A 5,775-nucleotide genomic window follows, 5' to 3' on the forward strand; every position below is an offset into this window, starting at 1 on the left:
TATGAAATACGAAGCTACCTTTCCAGGTGGGATGACTCAGGAGGTCTGTGGTTCCCCAGGAAAGAAGCATTCCTACAACCACTCCAGGAGCTGTTCTTTGAGAACCACTGCTCTAAGGTATCCAGTCTGGTCCAATCACCTATGAATAAGGTACATATGGGACACAGGGACTTTAGAGGGAACAATTTTATATGGGAGCAAGGAGTAAATGACCACCAACTCCATCTCACAGGCCACAACCTCCACCCTCTGGTCTGTTGGCTGGCTTCTCTCAGATAATCTCAACATCCTGGGCTTATTTCTACCACATTAAGCTTAGCACTTACCACACTGCAGCAAAATCTTGTTGTTGTCCATCCTTGAGAGATTTCCCCAAAAGTTTAGAAAGAGAGGAAATAATATCTAAGAGTTCAGTCTTATGACCAGCACAAAATGGTTCAAAACAAATAAAGCTACTTTAAAGAGATAAAATGTCTTCCAGAACAGTACGAGTTATTTCACTATATTCTAATAACAATAATTGGCTCATCTTATTTTTTTAAGGGGAGAGAGTATTAAATAGTAGGCCACAAAGCATGGTCCATCCAACCGTCTACATGATAGTGAACAACTCTCATCAGACCTAACCTGAATGGAGTTTGGGGAGGATAAGGGTGTTAGATAAAGGGCTTCCAGTATCTTGGTAACCCTAAGCAAGAGTTTCACTGTGACTACCTCGCTGTACCAGACTATGTTACAAACCAGCGCTATTAAAGCTCACCCACATCCTCTTGGTTCTGATTCCATACTCACCAAGCAACCTTCTCATTATAGTTGTGTTTCCCATGTAGGTCTGCCTACAGGGAGAGAATGTGCTGATCATACACACTGCTGAGTACTTGGGTCCCTGCTACTACTGATCTCCTACCATGAATTAATAAACCAGAATTGTGGGAACAGGAACATCCTATTTCAAGTCATATGTCAGTACGGTTTTAAGTCTCCTGACCTTAGTTAAATGTGGATCTACCAACATGAGCCCTCAGGCAAAGGAGGTTTCCAAGTCTCCACAGGGTTAAGCACCATAATGCACATCTTGAGCATTCACTGAGGCCAGGAATACACCAACCCATCTCAAGGGCCCACCTGGTCATGTTAGCTTCTCCCTAAGCAGTATTCCATCACCACCATAGCCACCTATCTTGGTAAACACATCCTTACTCTTCCTGTGATGGGAGTTTCCATTCAGTAGACACTGAGGCCAGGGATTATGTCACTCACTTCTGGAGACTCCAAGCCTAGCATGATCCTGTCCTGCATCAGGCCCAGTATCAATGCTTGCTAACAATGAACAAACAGACAACCTCTGGCTATATGCCTGCTTCCTCACATCATGTGACTCACTGTGTCTCCTCTGAATCAGTCAGCAGGCCATGAACAGAGAAAGTGAAGAGTCTCCCTCCTCAACACCTCTCAAATAATCTACCCACTTCACTCCTCCCTGTGCTATGACCATAAACCAAGCCACCATCTCTCATCCAGGCCCAAGGTGGTCTCCCCACACCCACTGCGTCCACCCTCCCCTTCTGCACCTTGAAACCAGATGATCTTTTCAAAACCACAAATCTGATTATCATGATACTCCCATGGTTAAAAGTGCAGCTTCCTGCTGCACTTCAGGTCAAGTCCAGTTACTTACCACAGATTACAAGTCTTTTCACAATGAAACCGCAACTTACCTTCTTCCTACCTCAGTCAGACGCCACTCAATGATTCCCTTGCTCTAGGAATCCTGGATTTTCAGCTCCTCTCTCTGCATCTCTCAAGAACATCCCTGTCCCCTCTGCTGAGACTACTCTCCCCATGACACACACCATTCACACTCCTTCAGGGCTCAGCTTTAATGTTCTTGACCATCTCAGGGAGGCCCCTATGTGGCCTCTCCAAGATTAAGTCGGCTGTTGCTAGCAGATGTTCTCTTGCAAAAGTATAAATCAAACAATTATGTTTTCCATAGCTTTAATTCCCAAATAGACTAAAAACTCTGTGAAAACACTTCCTTTCCCCCACTGGGGCTATGTCCCAGTACCTGGCACGAAGTACACACTTGATCAATATTCACAGATGAGTGGATGAATCTCTCATGCTTCTTTAATCACCAGGTAAGAGAAAAAGAGTAGCCCTGAAGGAGTAGCTGAGTATGAGAAAAAGAGGGAGAATACTGAAATGGATGGTGTGAGGCCAAGGAGAATTTCTAGGGAATACACAATCCACCAGAAGAGTCTGGGTGTTCTCAGAGGGCACAAATGGTGCTGGAGTGGCCATGTGGAACACATGTGCAGTAGGAAAGTGTCAGAGTAAGGAAGTGCGGTGGTCACTCCAAAGATGGATGTGGCACTGTGAGGAGGAAATTAAACTCACCTGGACCCAGCCACCTAGCGTTTGGACCTAGTCCCTCTTCCTCTCGCCAGCTGTCTCCAAGAAGGACAGAAGATCAAGAAGGCAAAGCTGTAGAGGAAAAGAAAATGTGAGATGCCAAGTTTATTTTGCAGTTACTGGGTTCCTCGGGGGGAACAGAACCACAACAGTTCCACATTTATCTTCTATGATGGCACAGGTCAAATGAGACCATGAAGAGCATTCCATCCAGGATGAATGGCCATGGGTATAGCTCCCTTAGGCCATGTTGCACCCTGGGATGTACTCATAGACCTTCGCCAACAAGGTTACATCAAAGGCATTCAAGTCAATTTCTGGGGTGTCTTACAACCTTCTCTGGGGCTCTAGATTAAGGAATCAATTCAAGAACCCCATTTATGGCGCTGTCCATCCCTATGTTAGGACCGCTATCCTATCGTTATTAGGTAATGGTACCCTTTATCACGTGAAATATTTTAGGGTTTATCAACATGCTCTCAGTGGACTAATAGGACATAGTTCAAATCCCACTGCACCTCAGAGTATCTGCTCAATCAATTAGAGGTCCCTGGGGGAAGGACCTTCATGATTACGAGACTGGTTTATATTCCAAGAGTCAGGTTAGCATATTTTCGTGAGATTAAAGAGCTTATTAAAAACTATTCAAAGGATGGGCGCAGTGACTCACGCCTGTAATCCCAGCACTTTGGGAGGCCAAGGCAGGCAGATCACCTGAGATCAGGAATTCGAGACCACCCTCGCCAAAATGGCGAAACCCCTGCTCTACCAAAAATATAAAATTAGCTGGGCGTGATGGTGCCCGCCTGTATTCCCAGCTACTCCGAAGAGGCTGAGGTGGGAGAATCACCTGAACCTGGGAGGCAGAGGCTGCAGTGAGCCGAGATCACGCCACCGCACTCCAGCCTGGGCGAGACGGCGAGACTCTGTCTCAAAAAAAAAAGAAAAAAAAAAAATCATGACAGGTTAGGAAGGAAGCGTCATATGTGTCACTTTCCCTACCTCAAACAAAACAAAAGGGCTGACTTAAGATCTTGGGTGGAGCCAGGGCTAGGTAAGTGACCTCTAGGACTCTGTAGGAGAGCTAGGGCTGGGAGGGCCACACCTAAACAAAGTTTTGGAAGCTGTGCATCCCTCTAGCGGCTCTCCTCATGAACAGTTTCTCCAGAGGCTCCACCCTACCTACGGGGCAGCCCCTTTAAACACACCCCCACCTGCCAGGGCAGCCTCCTAGTTCCCATGCACTGCCCCTCTCAGGACCACCTGCAGCCCTGAATTTTTCCACCTCCAGCTGTAGGATTTTGAGTGAAAATCCTCACCAACAGAGTCTCCAAATCACCTAGACCCCAAATCTTACACCCACAGCCCACTTCCTCCATTTTCTCACTTAAAATCCCACCCTTCCCCAAATCTCTTAAAATGTCTTGAGTTTGGCCTTGGATCCCACTTTTCTGCTCACTGACCCAAGGTTGCGTAGCTGAACCCGACCGCTTCCTGAGGCCTGGCTTTGGCGCCCCCTGGAGGAAGTAAGGTGCCACCAGCCATGAAGGCGCGCTGCCCAAGATGGCGGGGGCAGGGCTCAGCTGGCAGGCCAGTGCAGCCCGCGGTCAGTCAGGAAGGCTCCAGTGCAGGCCCCACCCCGAGCCGGCAAAGATGGCACAGAATGAATGAACACGGCTCTACGGCCCCGCCTACCTTGAAATCCCCTCAGCCCCCTCCATCGGCCCTGCTGTCACTCAAGATGGCGCCTGCGCAGTACCCCTCCGCTGCCCCGCCAACGGCCAGCACACGTGGTACTAGGATGGGCGGGGCTCACGCCCACTCCCACAGCGCAGCTGTCATTCAATAATGGCGCCTCCGCAGTGCACCCACCACACTGAATGCCGGCTGCTCCATCAGACAAGACACACATGCTATGGCCCCCCTCAAGTCACTCAAGACAAGGCAGCCTCTCCCTCAGGCCCGCACCTGCAGCCAGCCCAGCTGTCATTCAGGATGGCAACTGCACAGTACACCTTGGCGCCACCTAATGGCCAGCAAAGATGATGCCACGGGGTGGGCGGGGCCATGCAACACCCGTCAGTCACTCAGTCCTCTGCACCCGGCCCTACAGCTAACCCAGCAGTCATTCAAACCACCGCCTGTGTAACTGCCCACACGTACCCCACTACAGCCAAAGATTGCGCCAGATGAACCAGGCTTGGCAGCCCCCAGTCACTGAGACAGCCCTCCCTCATGCCCGCCCCTGGGGCCGACCCAGGTGTCACTCAAGATGGCGCCTGCGCAATCAACCTCGGGCGCCCCCCTGCGGCTAGCACAGACGGTACCGTGGAGGCGGCAGGGCAGTGGAGGTGAGGGTGGGGTGCTCTCAGCCCTATCAGTCCGGAAAAACGGTCCCGAGCCCCAGCCCTTAGACCCGCCAGCAGGGTACCTGCACAACCCGCCTCGCAGCTCCCCCGCCAAACCGCCCCCAGACACAAGATGGAACCACACACATCCTGAGGTGAACGAAGTCTTGGTCAGGCAACAACCTGGGAGGTAGTGAGCCTCTGCCGCCGTTAGCCAAAAACACAGCGAACGTGCTGACAACCCGTCGCCCTGTCCTTGAGGACAAATGGCTCCGCGGCCGCTACGGCAAACTCTTTAGGCACGTCTCCCGGCTCCCCCAAATGCGGGGACTGAGCCAGTGCCACCGGCAAAATAGCCTGGCGACCAGCACACAGCCCAAGGAGCGCAGCACTCCACAGCGTTCCATCACCGCAAGGTAGGCAGGCACAGCAGCCGCGGCCCCGCCCCTCCCTGTGGACAACCCCGTACCTATGCGGCAAACCGCAGCCGCCCCCATCAAAGATGGCGCCCAGGTGGGCGGGGTTGAACAGACCGTCCCGCCCATGCCACCCGCAGCCACTTCAGCCTTGCCCCGCATCTACCGCCAACCAATCCGGGCAACGCCTGAGCAGCAAACGTCAGCTGCCCCCATCAAAGATGGCGCCCAGGCGGGCGGGCCTTGTCTCGCTCAACCAACTAGAACAGCGCCTGCACAGCAAATCTCAGGCGCTTTCATTAAAGATGGCGCCTAGGTGGGTGGGGCTTGAACAAACCTCTAGGTCCAATGCCACCCCGTCACTTCAGCCTTGCCCCGCCCCACCTGCCACCAACCAACCAGGACAGCGCCTGTGCAGCAAACTTCAGCAGCCCCTATCAAACATGGCATCTAGGTGGGCGGGGCCTGAGCAGATCGTCACATCCAATGCTACCCAGTCACTTCAGCCTTGCCCCGCCCCATCTGCTACCAACCAACCAGGGCAGCACATGCACAGCAAACCTCAGCAGCCCCCATCAAACATGGCGTCCAAGTGG

The 5,775-nt window shown here is 51.9% G+C and overlaps 1 long non-coding RNA gene across 1 annotated transcript in view; it reads right to left on the minus strand.

Moving 5' to 3' along the window:
• Positions 1-146: 146 nt before the first annotated feature.
• Positions 147-5,775, minus strand: part of LOC131380878 (uncharacterized) — a 6,883-nt gene continuing 1,254 nt past the window's right edge. Inside the window, exons 2-4 of the long non-coding RNA XR_009209136.1 lie at positions 2,401-2,487; positions 793-836; positions 147-358 (exon numbers count right to left, since the gene is read on the minus strand). This is a non-coding gene — a long non-coding RNA (uncharacterized LOC131380878). The remainder of the gene's footprint in view (positions 359-792; positions 837-2,400; positions 2,488-5,775) is intronic.

The sequence above is a fragment of the Hylobates moloch genome, unplaced genomic scaffold (genome assembly GCF_009828535.3).
Source record: "Hylobates moloch isolate HMO894 unplaced genomic scaffold, HMol_V3 SCAFFOLD_12, whole genome shotgun sequence".
NCBI classification, from domain to species: Eukaryota; Metazoa; Chordata; class Mammalia; order Primates; family Hylobatidae; genus Hylobates; species Hylobates moloch.